A 24,472-nucleotide genomic window follows, 5' to 3' on the forward strand; every position below is an offset into this window, starting at 1 on the left:
CACTTCCAGGGGACTAGATAGCTGCTTCCAACATTCTCTAGTGAATATGCAATCCAAAAAAAGGTGTTGAATAGATTCTTCTTCATTTAGGCACATTGGACACCTTGACGGGCCGGAGAATCCTTTTCTTTTGAGGTTTTTAGCAGTGAGGATTTTTCCTTTTAATAAGGTCCAGCTGAAGATTTTAACTTTAGGGAGACTTTCTGTTTTCCATATGGATTTCCATGGTGCCCAATCTTGTTCATTTTGCTGAGCTTGTAGAGCATTAAATGTGAGCTTGACTGTGTAACTAGCTCCACTTGGATCCCATATTATTGTATCTTCATCCTCCATGCTTGTTGGGGCTGATCCTTTGAGGTGGTGCACTAAGATGTCCCATTGAATGTTTAAGTTTAGAGGAAGATTTGGTATATACCAGTCTTGCCAAATCCTGTTTTCTCAACGAGATATAGAGTGTAGAGTAGCTATCCCTTTGTCCTGCATCCAGTTTTTTATCTCTTCATAACGTGGAAGGTAATTTAAAGGTTCCTTCCCATGATTCTATCTTCCCATACCTTGATATTTTTACCATTGCCTGGCATTTTCGAGGTGTGTTTGCTGATAGTAGGTATCATTTTCTTAACAAGCTTCCAAACTTGCGTGCACGACCTTATTGGAACACTTTCAACCAACAAGTGTGTTCTTTGATGGTTCATATACTTCGAAGCCAAGGTTTGTTTCCACCAGCTGTCCTTGCCGGTTATCATTCTCCAAATGATTTTAGCCCCTAGGGCAACATTCATCAAACTGGGCAGCCTTATAGATAAACCTCCTTTCTCATAGGGCAGGGTTACTTGATCCCATTTTACCAAATTGAATTTTTTGGTCTCTTTTTTCCCTCCCTACCAAAGAAAACCTCTGATAATTAATTCCATTTGCTTTTGAATACTAGCCGGAGCCAAAATAGTGGCATATTGGTAAATTGGCAGTGCAGTGAGAATAACTTTAATTAGAGCCACCCTGCCTGCCAAGTTCAACCACATCATTCCCCAATTTTGAATTTTTTCTTTCATTTTTTTCAGTTTGTGTGCTCCACAACTCAGCCTTAAGATTTTCTTTGGATATGGACAACCCGAGATAGAAGAAATGGTTCTAGCTTGCCTGTATAGGAATCTCAAGAATTTGAGATATTCTTTGCTTGGTGCGGGGTGTAGTGTTCCAGCCATATATTCTGCACTTTGCATTGTTTAAGAGGCCACCAGAGACCTCCATAAAATTGTCAAGGATTTTTTTAAATCTTTGGGAAATTATGCATGAAGCACCGCCCAACAACAAAGTATCATAAGCAAATAGGGAATGGTTGATGCTTTTAACTCCATGAGAGATTTGCAAGCCGGTTAAAGTTCTTTCTCTCCTTCTCTTTTCCAGAGTTCTACTTAACAAATCAACCATTATTATATATAAAAAAGGAGAAAGGGGGCATCCCTGCCTCAACCCTCTGGAGCTTTGAAAGAAATCACTAGGTCTTCCATTTATCAACGGTGCTATCCACGGGCCCATTATGCAAGCACTAATAACCTCAATGATTTCACTTGAGAAACCGAATTTCTTTAAAACAACCATGAGATAGGGGAGACTTACCCTGTCAAAGGCATTGGCCATATCTAATTTTATAATGATTCCTTTTTCTTTTCTTAGCATGCTTGAATGGAGAGCTTCCTGGACCACCAGAACATTATCTATAATATGTCTGTTTGGTACAAAACCTCCTTGATTTTCTGAAATAATCTCTGGGAGAACTTTCTTTATTCGGTTGGCTATTATCTTCATTACTATTTTATAAGAAGAGTTGCACAAGGAAATTGGCCGAAATCTACTGAAAGTGGAGGGACTAGCATCCTTTGGTATTAATGCTAGATAAGAGGATTTGGTGGAGCCTCCCAATTTTTTTTTTAACACATTTCTTATCATTCTTACTAAATCCTTTTTTATTATCTGCTAATGTTTCCTATAGAATGCTATTGTGAAGCCATCCGGGCCCGATGCCTTATCCGGATGAAGACTCAAAATTGCTGCCTCTATTTCTTCTTCTGAGATTTATTGCATGATTTCTGCATTTTGCCTTTCGTTTATCTTGTTTGGGATATGCTGCAAAAAATTGTCATAATCTGCTGCTTCTCCATTTGCTGTTAGAAGATTTTTAAAATGTTTGTGTGCCTCTTTTTTTAATTCCACTGCTCCTCTAATTTCTTGTCCATCTACTTGAATTTTATCAATCTGATTTCTAGCTCTTCTAATATTCATAGAGTTATGAAAAAATGTTGTGTTTTTATCCCCTACTTTTAACCATAGGTTTATTGACTTTAATCTCGCCTCTTCTTCTTCTTTCCAGTTTTCTCTATATATTTCCCCAAAAAGTTCCTTTTCCAGAAGATGATCCTGTTTGCCCTCCTCATTGTTTTCTTTTGCCTCTTGTAATTTCTCCATCTTTTTAAATAGCTCTGTCTTTCTTTTATTTATTTATTTTGCTTTTCATTTTCTTTAGCCCATATTTTCAATTCTTTTCTCAGATTTTTAAGCTTGGTTTCCCACATATAGTAGGGTGACCCCATGACCTTCTGACCATACTACCGATATTATTTTTCTGAATTCTTCACTGCTATTCCATATTGGGCAATATCTGAATGATAATGGTCCTTGGTTGTCCATCAGCCCCAAAGTGATTACAACAAGCTTGTGGTCAGATGTCGTAGTATGAATGATTCTTGATCTTGCTGAATTATAATTGGAGATGATGTTGTCCTGAACCAAAATTCGATCCAATCTTTCTTTTATATTGCTTTTTCCTACCCTTTTGTTATTCCACGTGTACTTACCATTATTTGGAGGTATGCCTATTGGCTTGTTTTTTTCCATAATGGTTTCAATGACATCCCTTGATGGGTCTGCATGGTAGGTCCCTCCAAATTTCTCCTATATATTTAGGACAAGATTGAGATTCCCTGCCAAAATTATTTTCTGTCGTGAGTTTCATTTAAGGTTTCTTGAACCGTGTTCCAACATTTCTCTTTTTCCCTGTAGTGATTAGGGGCATATATGTTGATGATACAAAATTGCTCATTGGTAGTTGTCTCTTTTAGATTTGTTCGGATCCAGTATTGTTCATTTTTTTGCTGTAGCATTTCCCATTTTCCTTTCCTCCATAGTGTGCAGATTCCCCCTGAGGCCCCTATGGCTTGTTGAGTTGTTCCTTCATAATTTTTTAAATTTTTTATCATTTTTTTCTTATTCCTGGCAACTTGTTTTGGTCTCTTAAAGCATAAGGATATCTGGGTTTTCCTTTACTAAAATATCTCTTGCTGCATTTACTTTAAAGGGTGTTCCCAGACCATGACAATTCCAGGAGACCACAATCATTACTTATTTATTTGGTGGGATGAGGGATCTTTCCCTCTTTGTTGATTTTGATTTGTCTCATTGTTCCTAGAACTTTTCCCAGAGAAGGAATCCATAGGCTGCTGTGTTCCTAAAGCCTTCTCTTTTGCTGCCACTTCACCTCTCAGCTCTTTGTTAGATTTTATTCCTTCTTTCTTTTGGTGTTCTAGAGTTTGGAGAGATTCCTTTGATTGGTTTCTTGTCAGTATTCTGTGCATTGAGGGAGGAGGGGGGCTGCGATCTATTATAGGGATTGAGGGCGTGTGTATATGGGAAGGGGAAGGATGAGAGGGGGAGGAGGGGGGTGAAGGGAGGACATAAAGTTCATCAAGGGGTCCAAAAGGATTGGGATTGGAGAGAGATGTAGGAATTAGGGAGGGGTTATCCGAAATGGGAGAAGATGGGGAAGGGTCTAGGGGAGCCTGTGGATGGCTTGATGAGGAGATGGGTTGTTTATTTGACGATTTTTTCTTTTTTACTTGTTCCCATTTAGCTTCAGACTCTTCTAGATTTTTACTTTCTTATTTTTTTGGACATTTATTTGCAAAATGATCGTATTCATGAAATACCTTGCATTTGAACGATATCTGTTCGTAGTCCAGTTGTTGTATGTGCGTCCATTGATCTACTTTGGTCTCTACTGCCTCTAAAAGTCCTTTCCCTACATCCACTTCGACACAAATCCTTGCACAAACATGCATGTTCTCTTTTGGTTCACATCTGTCAATATACTTCCCCACATCATTCCCGATGGCTTTGACCGATTCATCTCCCTAGCAATGGAGAGGGAGATGAGGTAGTCTTACCCATACTGACATCGCGTTGGGTACATCCATTTCGGGATCAAAATCAAGGGTCCATCTGTTAAGTATAACCCTTGCATGTCCATGATGTATGGGCCGTTTCTGAAGATTAAATCTCGATTTTCCTTTGTTTCAAAGTGGAAAGTGTAATACCCTCTTCCACTTAATCCTATAGAGATTTTTCCATTTATTGAAGATGTCCAGTGTCTTTCGACCCATTTCTGAACTAATCGAGGGGATAGCCATAGTCTTGTAAACTAGCCAACCAATCCCCTTTCTGCTAGAGACAAAGCTACCCGACGGGGTATAGACAGAGGGAGAGATATCTCTAGAATATCTTTAAGTTTCTTCACAAACTTAGATATTGACGGCCTGGATTTTGGAGGGCCAATGGCTGATATTAATGATGCAAAGGCATTTGCAATTTCTTCTTCTTGTTCAGACTGAACATCTGGATGTGGGTCACCATCCTCTAGTGGATCCGACAACTCCATCGACGCAACAGGAGGCCGCAGTAGAGGGCAACTGAGATCCTCGAGCTCACTAGGGCCAGAACGCGCACAACTCAACAACAACGGGAAAAGGCATATTACACTTTTACTCTAGCTAACGAATAAGCATTTAATCTTCTACTTGAAAGTCCCTTGTAACAATTCTTGAATAATGCAAAAACTAGATTATACAATTCAAACCACACCACCTATTGCTACATAAATTTATTACAACAATTCAAAATAACAATTCACCACTTGTGAAAATTTAGCCACTATAATGAATACTGTTACAAAAAATAGGTTACAACGACTATTGCAGAAATTAAACTACAATCACAACAATAAAACTAATAAATATTGCAGAAATTCAAATTATAACTATAACACTAAAAAAGAAAACTAGTTACAACACTTAAAAACCTATGAAACTGGGTTCCTTGTTTTTTCCTCAAGTGTATGAATCCTACGAATCGGACATGATTTGACCTAATTCGAATCCTATTTTCGGGACACAATGTGTCCTAACTGGACACGCTCGAATGCGGGTCGTGTCCTGTTAGGACACATCGTGTCCCGAAAACCGGATTTGAATCCGGCGAAAAGGAACTTGCGAGCCTTTTAAATTAGAGCATTCCTATTTTTCTTTACCATTTTCTCTCATTCCTTTTGCAAATAGTGAGTTGTGGGTTTGTTGTTAGAAGTTTGGAGCAAGGAGCCAAGGGTTTGGAGCGCTTTCAAGGAGATTCAAGCACCAGGTAAGTGCATTTCATCTCTATTTTTTTGCATTTGTATTACAACAGTTTGTAGATGCATTTCTTTTACAAATTTGTGCATGTTTTGTTTATTTTTTTACAGTATTCATGGCTCAATCAAGGGCAGCAGGTAGGGGGCAAAGGAAGGGGAAGAATGTCCCCATTGGAGATGCCCCTCCTCCCCCAATATCATCAGAGTCTGCTGCAAGTAATGTTGAGGGAAGACTTCCTCCTAAAGGTAACATTGAGAAATATCCCTTGTGGAAATATGTCACAAGAGAGGATGGGCCAAGCAGCAAGGGGAAGGGAGGAGGCAATGTGCATTGGAGATGCAACTTTTGCCACAATACTTTCACAAGCACATATTTTCGTGTGAAAAGCCATTTGTTGGCTTTACCAGGTTGTGGAGTTGGAGCTTGTACAACTGTTCCTTTACAGAAGACGAAAGAAATGGAAAAAGAGTTCACTGTTGGTATGGTAAATGTCGCTGCAAAATCAAGAAAAACTGAGAATGATGACCCCCTTCCATTTTTGATGAAAGACACCACCAAATTTCCGTTTGAGAGTTCTATTAGGGAACAAGTAGCAAAAAGAAATGCAATTTCACTTGGTCCAATGGACAAGATTTTTCAAAAAGAGAAACGGGAAGAGCTTGATCTCACCATTGCCTTCTTTTTCTATCAAAACTTCATATCCTTTAATGTTGCATGCTCACCTTTATTTATTGAGATGTGCTGAGCTCTAACTCACGGGTCTCCATCATGGTATGTGCCTCTTGGTTCGGAGAAGCTTAGAACCACATTGTTGACGAAGGCAAAAAAAGAGGTGAAAAAAATGCTTGAGCCTATTAAAGCATAATGGCCAACATCTGGTGTTAGCATTGTTTATGATGGATGGACAGATCTAGCATGATACCCACTCATCAACTTCATGGTGTCTTCCTTGAATGGCCTAGTTTTCTTGAAAGTAGTGGATACACTTGGAGAATACAAGGATGCAAAATTTATGGGTGAGTTGTTTATTAAAGTTATTGAAGATGTAGGTGTTGATTCTTGTGTGCAAATCATTACAGATAATGCACCTGTTTGCAAGGCTGCTGGCATGATTGTGGAAGATAAATATCCACAAGTGTTTTGGACACCTTGCATTGTCCATTTATTGAACTTAGCACTGAAATCCATTGCTTCTGATGTGCTTTGGATTGGTAACATTACTGAGGATGCACGACATATCCGTAACTTTGTGCAAAATCATACAAATGCCCTCACTATATACAAGGAGTACAACAAGATCTATCATTGTTGAAGATTGCTGATACACAGTTTGCCTTTTTATTCATCATGTTGAAGAGGTTGAGGGAGGTCAAGACCACTCTTGGGGCCATGGTTATTTATGAGTTTTGGTCTTTTTGGAGAAAGACAGATCAAGTAGCCTCTAAAAGAGTGAAGGACATAGTGCTAGATGATGCTTGGTGGGAGAGGGTAGATCTAATTATTCAGATCATGGATCCTATCATTTCTTTGCTTCGATTTGCAAATACAGACAAACCCATCATAGGAAAGGTTTATGAGGGATGGGATTCCATGATTGAGTCTGTGAGGAGCACTATTCTACAAAGTGAGTGCCCTGAGTATGAGACATCACTCAAGGCCTTCTGTGGTACTATACAAGATATTATTGTTAGTAGATGGGACAAGAATTGCACACTTTTACATTGTTTGGCTCACTCATTGAACCCAAAATACTACAACCATGAGTGGCTGAATGGTGGACCTTCCCGCAGATTCCCTCCTCACATGGATGGTGAAATCTCACAGGGGAGGAAAGATGCATTCAAGCGGGTTTTTCAGGATAGAGCATTGCTTGATGAGGTGGAGGATGCATTTGCATAGTTTTCCACTGGCACTGGTCGATTTGCAGGATATGATGTGATTAGAGACGGGGGGGCTAAGAAGTCCTATTCTTGGTGGGAAAATCATGGGGCAACAAGCCCTCCTCTTCAGCAATTAGCCATGAGGCTCCTCTCTTAGGTGACTTCATCCTCTTGTTGCAAGAGGAATTAGAGCACATATGGGAATTTGTATAGTGTGAAGAAGAGCAGGCTTGAGCAATCCAGGGCAGAGACAATGGTGTATGTGCAAACCAACCTTCGTCTTATTTACAGGCAGAGGGAAGAGTGGTTGAAGGGAAAGACAAAGATGTGGGATGTCTTTCCTGATGATATGGGTTTGGACAATAGTGTTGAGTTGGCATTGGCCAACATGGATCTCAATCCAGTGCTAGAGCCTGTTAGATTTGATGACGGTGATATTGTAGAGGGGTCATCCTCCACACCAATAGATGCAGAGGTGACTATGGATACAAGGGAGGAAGACGATGCAGAGGAGAGCAGTGGTGACCATGATGATGAGGACATTGATACTGATTTTGATGATGACTATGAGGATTGATGACTCATGAGTCATGGGCTATTTACTGCCTAGTTGTTTTTATTTTCAATTTCTATTTGCCATTGGCATTGCACTACCTATGTAACACATTTTGATTTGATGATTTAATGAGAAAACTACCACTATCAGTGTCTTTATCTTACTATGTTGTCTTTCTCCTATTGGATCATTGATGAATTGAATATGTATTATGATTTATCATTTATGAATTTAGAATTTATGATTCATTGATTTATGATTTATGTTTTATGTGACATGTATTTGAATTTTGTATGTACTATGCATATTAACATTAATATTAATATTAATTATAAGTAATTAATTATTAATTAGTATTAATACATTAACATTAACATTAATATTATTATTAATGATTAGATATTAATTATTAAGTATTATTAATACATTAACATTAATATTATTATTAATTATTAGCTATTAATTATTAATTATTATTAATACATTAGCATTAATATTATCATTAATTATTAGTTATTGATTATTAATTGTTATTAATACATTTACATTAATATTATTATTAAGTTTAATATTATTATTATTATTAATATATTTTTAGTTTTTAATATTAAATATTTAATATTAATACACTAATATTACTTTTAGTAATAATAATTTAAATATTTATATATTCACATATTATTATTAAATATTAATACTAATATTTAATGTAAATAAAAATATTTATTATAGTAATTTTGATTAATTGTTATTTCTATTAAATCTATTAACTGTATTACACTCTTAATAATAAATTTAAAACATTTAGTAGTAAAGATTAAATAATTAAATAATTAAAGGTTAAATAATCAAAGTATTTATTTATTAATAAATAATCTTTTGAAAATACTTAAAATTATTTAAAAAATTAAGGATATTAATAAATAAAAATGATTAAAACAATCGACATCCATTTAAATTTTCTCACTTCAAACTATTAAAAACTATTTAATACCCTCATTCAAGGATCATCATTCAGGAATGTCCTAATGATGGATCCATGTTGGGGTTAGAAACATTGACCAAAAATGGTTTTTTCTGTGGGTTCTCCAGTTTCTAAAATAGATGAATTTGTATTATTAATGAGAATTTGTGTAAGAAATATCTAATTTTTAATATATATATATATATATGTTTAAAATCAATGAATTTGTATCTTAATGAAAATTTGTGTGAGAAATATCTAATGTATATATATATATAATAAAATAATATATAACGAATCGACCAATATGTTCGACACTGGAATCCCCGTATCCTACTCGAATCCCAAATCTCGATATCAAGTTAGTTAAAAACTAAAACTAACTACACTAATTTCATTCATTTTTTGTATAACTAATTCAAGTGTAACTTGAACAACTCAACTAAATTACATAATTGAGATGAAATATGTCATAAATGGTATAGGTGGAAATCTATATCACATGGAAAAGTAAACTTGTAGAAAGTCATCGAAATGCACTATCAAGAATCGAAATGCATGACTTGGAAGTGCAAGCAAAGAGAATAAAGATCCTGGTGAATATCGAGTGATGCTTGTTTCATGACTTTTGGGAATGATGAATATAGAGTGATGCTTTCTTTGCAGTTCATTGAGCGACAACACAGATGCTCGCTTAGTAATCGAAATAAAAAATGAGGTACTCGGTGCTTTGTGTTTCTCAGAAGAGTAATAGAAAAAACAATTGAACCCTTCATGTTCTTTCTCTTGATTTTTATATACCAATTCCTAACTATTGTACAATTGCTAACTACTTTTTTAGTTGTTATTTCCTTATATGGAGGAAAAGTAACAACTTTTTAGTTAAAAAAAGAGCAAAGTACATAACTGTTGCATTAGCCGTAGATTCATGCCCTATATTTTAGTCTATTGGTTTAAGTAGTTCATAGTGAGATAAGAATATTTTTATAGGGATGATGCCACAAAATAGTTAATACAAGAATTAAACAAGTGTTATAGGGTAGCTTTGTTTCTGTCACTGAAATTGGAAATTATGTTTTGGGAAAAATAGCATAAAAAATGATCTCTTACATATATCAATGTTAAATTATTAATGGTCAATAAACAAATCAAATCTTATAGTTTGGCTTTCACAGGAAGTAAGAAATGTACATGGATAAATTAATTGCTTGCTCAGATACAAGAACTTGCATAAATTTTGGTAGGTAATAACCACTAGTATAGCCCAGGAGGCTGCAAAAAGAAACAATAGCAAATGTAATTCTTACTTAGCAATTCAGTGCAGAAAAAATTCTACAACGATTATTGATTATTGTTGATGAGAAATCATGTAGTTCCCGTTGGTGATGAGAAATTCTGCAACGCTTCTTCTAATCAACAAAGTAAATGGGTGTCCCATTAAGATCTTCCAATGCATACGCCATTCCAACATACAGCTATGTAGTCTCATTAATTTCTTATTAAAACTTATTCTTTTTACACTAAATCCAACCATGAGTATCAAAAACCATTTTTTTACACAAAATCCAACCCTGAGTGATGTAGGATTTATTTTGGGTGAAAAAGGTGAAATAAGGAAATCTTACAAGGAAAACGCTATAATATGGGTTAAATAGAATGTGATAATGTGCAATTAAAGAGGTTAATTATTGAGCTCATAATTACTGCCAACTTATTTTGTTAGATGTACCTTGTGCAATCATATAGAATGGCATAATGTGCAATTCAAGAGGTTAAATATAGACCTCATAGTTACCCCCAACCTATTTTTTTGCATGTCCCTTGTGCAATCATTTCGAGTTTGAAGAGATGATCTGTGGATGCTGATTTGCACAGAATGTTCTATAGTTGTAAGGAACCAAGTAGTTGATTGCTTTGCGGGAAACCCAACTAACATTTCAATTATTTTCCATCTCTTTTTTTTTCTATTCTTTCTCCATAACTAGATCTCCCCTGTAATCTGGAATTGGGTACAAAAGGAGTAGATGTTGAGCCGTAATCCAATATATTCAAGTCCCACAGTCCTCACTGTGTGGACATACAATTTACTCTGGTACAGTGCTGCATAAAGATTGGGCAATTAATGTGGTCCTCCCGCTTTTAAAGTATCATTTAATTTTTTCCAATGCTGTTGGTAGGCCGTCGACACTGTTAGTTCTGATTTGTGGAAGCTGATGAAATCTTGTACAAATTCAATTTGAACTTTCCTCATTGTTCCTCTGATTTGAAAATTAGACGTCTTCTTCTAGTGGGTCCTAAAAGCCTTAAGAATGGAGTCTACTTCTGGTTTTCGATGGTGTAATGAGTTCTTCAGGCATATATAACTCCATTTCATGACATCATTTCAATTCATTTTCCCTTATTGATTAGAAAGCCCTTAAATTTATGTCTCCAATATAGTGATTGGGGTTCCACATGAAACTTGCACTAAATAGTTGTGTAAAAATAATTCATAGTAAATTCCTCCTCTCTGGAATACTGAAAAATATAATGAACATAAATTCTTATCAGTAGGCAGAAATTCTTATCAGTAGGCAGCTGATCCAAAGTCTAATTGGAGGTTAATCTTTCAATATGAAATCTTAGTCATTGTTCTTTTAAATACGGAGTGTAAACTGGAGAGGACAGTGTTATCACCCCAAGAAACTCTCCTAGGTTGTATCTCGGAGATGCTCGGGAACATTACAAACTCAACAAAATGTTGGAAATGCATGAATGGAATGAATGATGCTTGTTCAAGCCAGATAACCACTTCTACTATGCTTAACTCCAGACATGAGTGAACACCCCCAGACTACAAGACTTTAGACCACCAATTACTCACAGTTTGAGGATTAGGTGAACATGGAGAATACTGACCACACCAATAGATGCACAGGACCTTGTTATGGCCGGCTGCAACTAGTAAAGAGGTTTGCAAATCTATTTCCTAATGCACAGATAGGATGACAGCTCTTTGGCACTAAGTAAACAGAAACCTGCATAACACATTCAATGATACATACTAGACTTCAACACAGAGGTGGGATGACAGCCCCTCTAATGCTAAATATCAAGAGCACATGAATAAATGCATAACAGGCACAGCCTAGCACAGAGTAAAAATGGAAAGTGAGCAATTAACAACAAAAAAGCTTGTATTCGCTGAAAATGAAGACCAGACGCTGCAAGTATCAAAGTAGTTACAGTCTCCAGAAATTGAACCTTACATCAAAACAACAACCATCAACCCTGATTACATCTGTTTTCTGGGTATATATAGAGTTTGATTACAAAGATATGCTGTTGTGCTATGCATGGAGGGGTCATAATTGACCACCAACCACCTTAACTCTCTGATGGAGTCTCTGGTGCAGTCTGCCGCTTTAATGAACAAAATTGATCTTCTTGGATGCTCTGTTGTACTTCTCGAGCAGGTGGAGTGTCAGATGGATGAAATTCCATAACTAATAAATGCACTGATCTGCTCGAGGCACGTCCTCTTCCCTTCGGCCATACTGTTTCTTGAATATAGCAGTTGAAGATGAAATACTCCGGGCACTGGTAGATGAACGTCTTCGTCCTTCAGGAGTGTAGAACAATCAAAGGTGGCATACTGCACGGCGGGTGGAAGATCTGGTTAGAAGAGCACGATTGGCTGTCGGATGAAACAGATGGACAACAGATATGGCTCAGCGGGAGGAAACAGGTGGAAGCGGGAACAAGCAAACATGAGCCGTTGGATCGCAGGCGGACAGATCCGACGGCCGTCGGGTGGAAGAGCCCGGACCCGACTATACCATTGTAACATTATTTAACCGCAATATCGCATCCGATAGGGGCAATCGGCAATCGACCATCGGCGATGTTATAGACATGGCTTATGAAGGACCCCCTGAAAGCTGCGGTTGCGATTGTGATTGTGGCGAAAGGTCGTATGAGCGCAGGTTATATGTGGTTTTAACTTTAGCGCTTGGGGCTCGAGGATGAAGGTTCTTATATGATTTCTGATAGCAAGTCCTGGGAAATGAAGGTGGAAGGAGGATGGAAGAGGTGGAGGGGAAGGTGAAAGTGATCGGTATGAGCTTCCTTTGGGCCAAAACAAGGACCAAGCCCACTTCTGTCCTCTGAAGATCCGCAACATGTAGCAGAGCTAACACTGGCTCCTTCTGGGGATGAGATCCTCCCTGTGAGGTCTCAAGAACTTGCAGATCAATGCCTTTCCTGTGAAAAACAAATTAGCAAAATTTTCTAGTGTTCCATTGGGCATGGAGTCTACTTTGCTTACACTAAACTGATAAAACAAAATATTTACAACTTTAAGGCCAAAAGACCTTAAACCACATAAATTTTCAGAAAACGCCCATTAACTAGGCCATCAAAAACTGCTTCTCCTCCCATGCTTTTCAGCATGAAGGTATTGTTCCCTTGAATCTGAGAAATGATAAAAGGCCCTGTTCAGAAAGTGTCAAACTTCCCATGAATTCCTTTCTTTTCTTTTAGTGCATCCCACTTCAGAATCAAGTCTCCAACCTGAAAATTATTTGTTTTTGTCCTTCTGTCAAAAACTTCCTTGATCTTCTTCTGATGTGTTGTAGACCTTTCAATCCACTGTTTTCTGATCTGATGAACCTCCACTAAGTCAGTGATCCCTTTTGTCATGTCTTCTTCCTCATTATGTTCTATTTCAATCAGAGGAAGGAGCAAAGGGTTTATTGGTTTCAGCTTCTGCTTGAAAGGTATGGTGTCTTTCTCTAAAGGAATCTTATGCGAGATGATTTTCTTATCATACGTTTTCAGGTCACTATATTCCCATGCAAAGACATCATCAAACTGCCTCATTAAATTGCAGTATTTTGAATTTTGGTCAGCAAACAGATGAGTGGACAGATTTACATATTTTGGCTGGCCTGGACTCCCTATGTTATGCTTATAGACTGCAGACTGATCTTCATTTTGGGCAGCTTTATAAGGCACGTCATTCTGGTCAAACAGTGTTTCTAGAAGAATTAGACCCTTAGGAATATGATTGCTGGGAAGCTGGACAATACTATCTTTGCCAATCTTATTTCTAAGCTGGAATTGGGGGCTTTCTTGCAAGGCTTCATTCTCTGGGTCAATTTGCATGTCAGAAAATTCATCAATGACTGGCAAGAATCTGTTCACTTCATCATCATCCTCAAAAAATTTCCAATGGTGGACGTTATCAGGCAAGGACTTGAGCTGCAACGAGGCCTTCTGAGATTCTTCAATTTGGAGGATACATGCTCCAAAATTAGTTTCCGCAGCATAAATAGGATGATTAGAAGGGTTTTTCTCATCACTGATGATACATGCCAACTGTGCTTCTCTGTATAATCTCCTGCTTTCTCCTCCAAAAATGGGGACAGTGGCATAAGATAAATCATTCTGTAATGTCCCACCTAGTCTCTTAATCCATCCTCTGGACAACAACATGCCAAATTTGGGAGGGACATCTGCTACCACAATATCCATCATCATACTTTTCATGGGCAGCTGAGTTAGGGTAATAGCTAAATCTTTAATCAACCCCAGACATTTCACCTTTCTTGAATCAAATGAGAATAAATCATGATATGGTCTGGTGATGTCAAGGCCTAACTCTTCCATGACAGCTTTAGGCATCAGATTGTGGCTGGCCCCGGTGTCTAGCAGGCAGTTGTGGAGGATTTTGTCATGGATGGTCAAGGAGACATAAAATGATGGAGAATTATCATCAGTAGGCTCGGTCATTGGGCTAAGCACAACTGCAGGCCTATCATCTTGCAAATTGACAGAGTCAGTGGAGGTTTGTATGGCTTTCAGCTCAAGAGCCTCGAGGATAGGTTTTCTAAACACTTCACTCTTTACCAACTCTACCAGAGGCACAGATATTTTTAACTTCTGAACTTCTGATTCAAAGCTGAAAGAGGGAGGTAACTTGTCAGAACCTCTTACCTCTTGAACTGGTGCTTTGAGGATGACTAGATCAACTACTGGTCTTCTCTGTTTGCTGTTCTGTAACTCAGTTTGGACAACAGCTCTTTGGGCAGGATTCTCCTTGGCATTGTTTGCTTGTGACCTCAGATTATATCTTCGCTGCTCCTCAGTTTGTAGAACAACCTCTCTGTCCCACCTTTGACTGTCTTGTTCCTGTAGCAAAGATTCCTCATACGCAGTGAAGGTAAAAAATGGAGCACTGCCTTTATCTTCCATACAATGAATTTCATCCTCATCTTCAATCTGTTCCTCCTCCATGACTACATTTTGGAAAGGAGCTTTAACTCTTTGATCTTCGTTAACTTCTTTACCCCTCTGAATGATTTGCATTTGCTCATTTGCTCTTCTGAATGGATTGGGATTTCTTGGAGCAAATGTATTTGGGAGCCTTGCCTTCCCAGAGTTCTGCTCCACCTTCAGCTTAGATATTTCAGCAGCCAATGACTCTATCATTCTAGTCATTTTATCAAATTTGGGATCGGAAGGTGAGGCAGAGGAAGAAGAAGCCTCACCTCTCTGCCTCCTTCTATCAGCATGACTTCTGAGTTTTTCTGCAGCCGTAATGTTAGATTCTACCTCTAGTGCTGCATCCTGCATTTCAGCTAGAGTAGCACATCTTCTTTCTCTCAGCAGCAAACATAAATCAGAGTCAAAGGCACTGGCATAGGCAAGTTTGGCAGAGGTGGGGGTAGGCTTTACTTCAACTGGTATCTTACTATACATACGATTGAATCTTTTATTAAAATCAGGCAATGATTCCCCATTTTCCCTCTTTAGGTTACCAAACTCAGTATGGTAATACAGCAAGTCTTTTTTATCTCCCCAGTGCTTCAAGAATGCTTCATCTAAGGCTTCAATATCAGCAATAGATCTAGGGGGCAATTCTCTGAACCACTTTCTAGCCTCTCCATCAAGGCTCTGTACAAAAACTCTCATCCACACATCATTTTCACTTATATCTAAGTTATCAACATAACTATAAAAAGCCTCAAGGTGTTCTTTAGCTGTTACTCCCTCTGTGCCAGTGAACTTGGGCATATATTTTTGATATTCTCCTGTAGGCATAGCGTTCAAAGGAACAGGCAAGACCAGAGGTCCATACCTGGCAGCTACAATTCTTTCTATCTTCGTAGGTGCTTGCTGGCTTGCCATGACTGGGGTATGTGGAAGGATACTGGCAGATTGAATAGTATGAAACAATGAAATGGATGACAAAGACAAGGGCATGTTATGGACTGTATGGGACGCTTTCTTTGGACTAAGATCCAAAGGGGAACTAAATGAGCAAGGAGCTTTATAAATCTCTGAAGGAATTTTCTCACTAGCAATACTAGGCTTTATATTTTCAAATTGTGTATCTTCAACTAAAAACTTATCATGCAGAGAAAAATAAGATTTCTTGGGCTTACCTGATCCTGATGCTCCTTTCTGTGATGTTTTTTTTTGGGTTAACAATCTTCTCAGGGTCAGGCACTGGAACAGCTGGTGATTTCTGAGGATTTCTTTGAGTGTGTCTCACGAACTGAGCCAGGACTACAATGTGGAGTCGCCAAAGGTTGGTCTTCCTTTAGTGGAGTTGCCAGATAGAAGATTACAACCAGAAATGTGCCTAGACTTTGTTTATCATCAAAATCTGGAACTGTGTCATCTCCCAGGGAAGCTGAGCTTCAATCTCCTCTCCCCGACAATGACGCCAATTAATGTTATCACCCCAAGAAATTCTCCTAGGTTGTATCTCAGAGATGCTCGGGAACATTACAAACTCAACAAAATATTGGAAATGGATGAATGGAAGGAATGATGCTTGTTCAAACCAGATAACCACTTCTACTATGCTTAACTCCAGACATGGGTGAACACCCCCAGACTACAAGGCTTTAGGCCACCAATTACTCACAGTTTGAGGATTGGGTGAACATGGAGAATACTGACCACACCAGCGGATGCACAGGACCCTGTGATGGCCGGTTGCAACCAATAAAGAGGTCTGCAAATCTATTTCCTAATGCACAGACAGGATGGCAACTCTCTGGCACTAAGTAAACAGAAACCTGCATAACACATTCAATGATACATACTAGACTTCAACACGGAGGTGGGATGATAGCCCCTCTAATGCTAAATATCAAGAGCACATGAATAAATGCATAACAAGCACAGCCTAGCACAGAGTAGAAATGGAAAGTGAACAATTAATAGCAAAAGAAGCTTGTATTAGCTGAAAATGAAGACCAGACGCTGCAAGTATCAAAGTAGTTACAGTCTCCAGAAGTTGAACCTTACATCAAAACAACAACCATCAATCCTGATTACATCTGTTTTCTGGGTATATATAGAGTTTGATTACAAAGATATGCCGTTGTGCTATGTGTGGAGGGGTCATAATTGACCACCAACCACCTTAACTCTCTGATGGAGTCTTTGGTGTAGTCTGCCGCTTTAATGAACAAAATTGATCTTCTTGGATGCTCTGCTGTACTTCTCGAGCAGGTGGAGTGTAAGATGGATGAAATTCCATAACTGATAAATGCGTTGATCTGCTCGAGGCACGTCCTCTTCCCTTCGGCCATACTGTTTCTTGAATGCAGCGGTTGAAGATGAAATACTCCGGGCACTGGTAGATGAACGCCTTCGTCCTTCAGGAGTATAGAACAATCAAAGGTGGCATACTGCACAACGGGTGGAAGATCTGGTTAGAAGAGCAGGATTGGCTGTCGGATGAAACAGATGGACAACAGATATGCCTCAGCGGGAGGAAACAGGGGGAAGCGGGAACAGGCAAACATGAGCCATCGGATCGCGAGCGGACAGATCCGACGGCTGTTAGGCGGAAGAGTAGCACGGGAGATAACGAGCGGGGACGGTAAAATGGGCGGTAAGCAGTATGTATCGCATCGCTTTTGGTGAGTGAGCGGTAATCATACAAGGGCGAGCGATGCGAGTTTTCGGGCGACGCATGGCGGATGTGACGCGAGCAAAACCGTTGTGATCGCGAGTTAACGCGCGGGCGACTTGCGAGAGCGGGAGGAGCGAATGCCGTCGGATCGAATGAATGGACAGAGGAAAATCAATCGCGATATCAAATCGGAGGAAGTCAAGGGGGGAACTTTTATACATGGATGCGATTTGCCGATAGCGATATGGAGCCCAGACCCGACTATACCATTGTAACATGATTTAACCGCAATATCGCATCCGATAGGGGCAATCGGCAATCGGCCATCGGCGATGTTATAGACATGGCTTATGAAGGACCCCCTGAAAGCTGCAGTTGCGATTGCGATTGCGATTGCGGCAGAAGGTCGTATGAGCGCGGGTTATATGTGGTTTTAACTTTAGCGCTTGGGGCTCGAGGATGAAGGTTCTTATATGATTTCTGATAGCAAGTCCCGGGAAATGGAGGTGGAAGGAGGATGGAAGAGGTGGAGGGAAAGGTGAAAGTGATCGGTATGAGCTTCCTTTGGGCCAGAACAAGGACCAAGCCCACTTCCGTCCTCTGAAGATCCGCAACATGTAGCAGAGCTAACAAGCAGTCAACACATAATTAACTTAGAATTAACTTTCTTCTTTAATTCTTTGATTTCTTTGAATTTCTCCTTTGCTTCTTCATAATTCTATTTCATTGCCACAAATTGTTTGTGTAGCTCCCTGTTGATTTCTCTCAGCCACTAAATGGTTTCAGCCTAGCTGCTGCAGAATTCAAACACTTTCTCTGTTTTTCCAAATTAATTTTCTTCTGTATTGTCTTTACAGGTATATATTCCTCAGGTTTAAAAGACAGAAATTTTTCCATGTCTCTTTCAATATTGAGTCCGTTAACTTGCTCCCTTAATTTGTTTAGTTCCTTCATTAAATTGAAAGAAACTGATTGTGATACTAAAATTACCTGAGAGGACGTGGGTTGCTTTCCAACTGTAGTTGAAATCATGAACTCCTCTTTGTCTTCTAGCTCATCATGTTGCATCGGTGTTGTAGATGGTCTAACTTCAGACTGTGCCCTGCTGTTGCTTGGAGTATCTGTAATATCACAATTTCTTTTTACTCTTCTGCGTAGTGGTTCACTGGTTTCTTCTTGTTCCTATTGAAATGTCTGTGCTTAGGGTCCTCTTCAAACACTGGGTCGACTAACTGCTCCACAAATTTTCCCCAATTTTCCATTGGATGACAAATGCAACTCTTACCAGTAAATAGATTAACCCATGGTGGGCTAATTGATCTCTTTTCCTCTCTGGTATTGTCCCACCATGGCCTGTATGGATCTTAGTAGAAAACAAGAAACATTAATTTTCATGTTCCTCTGCAAATGTGCTAGAAAGCAAACTTGGTAGGTCATGTAGAGGGATGAACATCCCTCACAAGTAGAATATCTAATAATATGCTCTAAAACGTCTATCCATGGAGTTGGTAAAGACTACCTCTTTACTCCTTGCCCAGTATCCTCAACTGTTTCTCCTTCAACTAAAAATACTCCGCGTGCAATTGCAGATTCTACTCTTTCTTATAACCATCTTCTTTCTTCAGGAACTAACCAACTGTCTGGGAAATATTTTCCTCTGCTACTAGAAGTTCAATGTCCTCAACTCAAGCAACATTGGTATGGAAGTCGAAATTCAACGCGAATAATTCAGCCATCCACAGGTTTATGCTCTCAATTCTCTAAAATAATTGTAGCCATCCTGCTCTGTAGAATATGTCTGCAACTTTAGGATCACTCAAGACCATTTCTGTGGTAATTGTGTCCTGCGGAAATAGGTTTCCTTCCATCTTTCTTTTCGTTAATTTGCTCTATCTGATATTCTGCTACACTGAAACTCATCACCATAATACTTCTGAATATTAACCAGTTTTATGTGAGCTGCAGTCAGCTTCGTTCATAGGGAATAGCAAGTTACTGCTTTTGCATGTGGCATAATTCGAAGGCGTTGTCTAACCAGACTACAATTTCACCTAATTTTTGTCAGAATTTTGGCAAAAATTTCTTTCAAGAAATTTAATTCTGTGAGTTTTTGAATTGTTTTGTTTGTAGTGTTGGAAATAAATTTAGTACCATTAATTGGTTTTATAAGGTGGGAAATAAATTTAGTATCATCAACAACAATCTTTAGGCACTTAAAAATTTCCATCAAATTTTGGTTCCGAAATTTCCATTATTTTCCAAACAAAATTAGCAAAATTATCACTTCCTTAGACTACAGCTAATTAGAAATTTAATTGTCTTGCAAATTGCATAATTGTCATCCTGTATTATTCATTAGTTCCTTTGCAAGTTGCATAATTGTCGTCATGTATTATTCATTAGTTCCTCGTAATTGTTTATTCCTGCTGATATGAGAGGTATGCTACACTGGCAGTCCTTTGGCGGTAGTTATTCCATTCAATCATGATGTGCAGTCATTTCCCTCCAATCACATGTTAACGCCATTCAGATTATGATATAGGTGGAAAAGAATAATTCGCGATGGCTAGCAATATTTGTAAGGCCATAACAGTAATGCGAAAGTGCATGTTAAAAGGATATGTATGCTCATACATGGAATCTTCCGAATTTCCATTAGCTATACCGCTCAGGCTCCAGCAGGCTTCACTGCTCAGAGCCTCCGACTTCCCATGCTCCACCTCACATCCACCAATATGCATTCAATGTCACCTCCGTGCAGAGGATTTAAAACTCAGTCAATATGCGTTCAATGTCACCTCCGTGCAGAGGATTTCAAACTCAGTTGGGCGCACAAATTTTCAAGAGGAAATGAAAATGGAGGAGTTCAAACTCAGCAGTCGCGCGCAATCCTTTAAAATGAAATGAAAAACGCGTAGCTCCTGGTAATCACTATTTCGATGGGAGCAGCCACAAAATAGTTAAAATTGCAGCCGAGGTCCAGGTATTCCAAATTCATCAGGCAAAGTTCAGAAATGTCATGCTACTGCTGTGCTGTTTGTGAACCACCTTCAAAATCCTACTCGGTAGCGTGAGTTCAGCTCCTAAAATTTATGGGATACAAACTTCTGTTCGCACATCCATGGCGCTCCTTGGGCTAAAGGTCACGCGTTTTCTTTGTGGAGGGTTCATTTTCGGTCTCGTGAGAGATACACAGAGTGGGGAAGAAAGAGAGGGACGGATATACATATGGAACTAGTGGAAATGAAAGGAAGAGAGAGGGAAGAAAGGAGATGTATAGAGAAAAGGAAGAGAGGGAAGAAAGGAGATGTATAGAGAAAAGGTCCAGAAGAGATGAGAGAGAGTCATAGGAGAAGAGAGGAGAGAAAGAGAATAAGGGAGAGGGAGGGAAGAGAGAGGAGAGAAAGGAGGCAGGGTGAGACAAAATTGAAAGGAAGTTGCTGTGAAGGAAGGATTGAGGGAATGAGGGAGGGATAAAGAAAGAGAGGAATAAGGAGAGAGAGTGAGGTAGTAGCTAGGGAGGGAGGGAGGAAGATAAGATAGAGAGAGAAAGGGAGAGAGACATAGAGTGAGACGAAGACTGAGGGTGAGTGAGACAAGTATATATGAGGGGAGAGAGAAAAGGAAGGACAAGGAGATAGACCTAGAGGAGGAAGAAAAATAGGGGTGGATGGGGGAGAAAGGGAGCTCTCTCCCCCATGTTATCTCTTTCTTCCTCCCTCTCTTTTCATCCTCTAGGTCTATCGCCTTGTCCCTCCCTCTCTTTTTTTTCTCTCTATAACACCCCCTCTCTCTCCCCCCTCATATCTACCTGTCTCACTCACCCAAGTCTTCCTCTCACTCTATGTCTCCGTCTCCCTTTCTCTCTTCCTTTGCCCCTCTCTCCCTAACTACTACCTCACTCTCTCTCCTTATTCCTCTCTTTCTTTATCCCTCCCTCACTCTCTCAATCCTTCCTACACAACAACTCTTTCAATTTTGTCTCTCACTCACCCTGCCTCCTTTCTCTCTCTTCTTCTCTCCTCTCTCTTCCCTCCCTATCTCCTCTTTCTCTATCCAACTTTTTCTCTATACATCTCCCTTTATCCCTCTCTCTTCCTTTAATTTTCACTTAGTTCCATGTGTATCTCCCTCCCCCTCTCTTCCCAGCTCTATTTGTCACCCTCATCTCCCCTCTTTTTGTCCCTCTATCTTCCACCTTCATCTTTTTTTTAATCTCTACTTCTCTCATTTGCTATCCCCCACTTGCTCTCCCCCACGAACAGACAACACTCATTTGCTCTCTCCCACTAACAGACAACATAACATTCATTTGCTCTCTCCCACTAACAGACAACATAACATATTGGAGTTACATTTGCTCTCTCCCACACACTCTCTCTTCCCATTACTCTCTCACTATATCTCTATTCTTCTCATAACTCTAGTTATCTATCTCTACTTCTCTCATTTGCTCTCTCCCACGAACGGGCAACACTCATTTGCTCTCTCCCACGAACAGACAACACAACATATTGGAGTTACATTTGCTCTCTCCCACACACTCTCTCTTCCCATTACTCTCTCACTATATCTCTATTCTTCTCTCATAACTCTAGTTATCTCTCCCTTTCTCTATTTCCCCATTTCTGATTTGAATATTTCCTTGGCTTCCCTGGCTTCTGAAGGTGAGCATGTGATAATTCGCATGCTCTTTTTCATATTCAGAGGTGAAAGGAAAATGCAGAAAAACACGAACGGACAACACAACATATTGGAGTTACGTTCCCTGCATGTCCCCAACCGAAATCCACTGCTGACCATCCCAGGCGGCAACTGTCAGGCAAATACAATTCTGCTGCGGAACGAGGCCCCACTAGCGGCTTAGGGTGATGCAGTTCAAGAAAATCTATTGTAGACCTAACATACTAATCTATCAATCTCGCTTTTTCTTCCTTAAACATTCTCACTAAATCCCGAAGCGAAGCCTCCAATACAACTTTAGCAGAAACAGCGACGCATGCACTAAAACAGTCATTACCGTAGTACCCATCCGGGAGTGGTGGTTTGTATACCTTTCTCATGTTTACAGCAAAAAGAAGATGTACCTGATCATCAAAAAGAATCTTAAGGGCCTTCACCCTTGCTTTCCACACGAATGCGGCCAAGGCTTCAAATCTTGAACAACATACATATAGTGCATCGTCTTTTGTTGCACCTGCTAAAATTTTTTCCTTCAGTTTATTTAGAGATTCGACAGTGACCAGAAATGAACCAGTGACCAGACCTCCAGTTGCAGTTACGTCGATCAGGCTACTTCTGCCTAGGCTAATCCAAGCAAGTACTTTGTGATCAAAGCTGACAGTAGGTGGGATTCGTGGTTTAAGAATTTCTCTCTTCCATTCGGGCGTTACAGATAGAAGGGGCGCTTCCATGGCAAAATCAGCTAGCGCTTTAAGAAATTGTGAGAACCCTAGTCCATTAGCCATACTGTGCGATAGGACAAGACCGAGAACGAACCCTCCACAAAGAAAACGCGTGACCTTTAGCCCAATGAGAGCCATGGATGTGAGAAGAGAAGTTTGTATCCCATAAATTTTAGGAGCTGCACTCACGCTGCCGAGTAGGATTTTGAAAGTGGTTCACAAAAAGGACAACCATAGCACATCGTTTATGAAATTATTGCCTGATGAATTCTGGAATACCTGGACCTCGGCTGCAATTTTAACTATCTTGTGGTTGCTTCCTTCGAAATAGTGATTACCAGGAGCTCGGCGGTTTTCATTTCATTTTAAAAATTTGCGCGTGATTCCTGAGTTTGAACTCCTGCAATTTCATTTCATCTTAAAAATTTGCGCGCCAGACTGTTTGAAATCCTCTGCACGGTGGTGACATTGAATGCATATTGGTGGATGTGAGGTGGAGCATGGGGAAGTCGGAGGCTCGGAGCAGTGAAGCGTGCTGGAGACTGGGCGGTGTAGCTGCCGGAAAATTTGGAAGACTCCCTGGCACTTCCCCGCAGCTAGCTGTATTAAATAAGTTATAGCTTTGTAAATATTGCTGGTGGCCACCAAGAAACAAGACATGTATGGAAATCAAAGAAGATGCACACAAACTCAAAATATTGGAAGAATCCATGGTGAACATGCCAACCAGGATTGAGGTCAAATCAAAATTCAGTGTAGAGTAAATCAATTGATGGTTGAACAAGTAGAATAGAAATGAGCATTACATGAGAAATAAAAAAAGCATTACTTGACACATGGTAAGTGTAGTCGGAAGGATGTGTCAATTGTAGTCAGAATGATTTGCATGTTGCTGCAAAAAATCTCTGTGACTCAAATCAATTGATGGTTGCTGTAGAGAGTGTCAACAATGGTTGATGTTCAAACTTTTTGGCATAATGATTATTGAAATTTTATGTAGCATTTATGTTGTTTGAGTGCTCAGGTGGTGGCTGCTTAATCTTCTTGCAACGAATACAATGATTGATATTTTAGTTGCTGATGAGACTTTTGGCAGTGAATGTGATGGTATTTTTCCATCAAAATAGTTATTGATTTTCTTGCAACCTTCTTTGTTAGGTTAACATAAAAAACAGCCATTGCTGATTTTCATAAACTATTATAGATTACAATGCCATTTCTGATTTTAAATATAAGTTTCTTTTTCGTAAAAATTAAATATTTCTAAAGTTAATTAGGTCTTTGATTAAATTTATAT

General features: G+C 39.2%; 1 pseudogene; it reads right to left on the reverse strand.

Annotated features, from left to right (window-relative positions):
* Positions 1-22,384: 22,384 nt before the first annotated feature.
* LOC149233829 (10-deacetylbaccatin III 10-O-acetyltransferase-like) lies at positions 22,385-23,317 on the reverse strand (annotated as a pseudogene).
* Positions 23,318-24,472: the final 1,155 nt, after the last annotated feature.

The sequence above is a fragment of the Pinus tabuliformis genome, chromosome J (genome assembly GCF_031772625.1).
Source record: "Pinus tabuliformis cultivar Carrire ecotype Pingquan chromosome J, CPIR1, whole genome shotgun sequence".
NCBI classification, from domain to species: Eukaryota; Viridiplantae; Streptophyta; class Pinopsida; order Pinales; family Pinaceae; genus Pinus; species Pinus tabuliformis.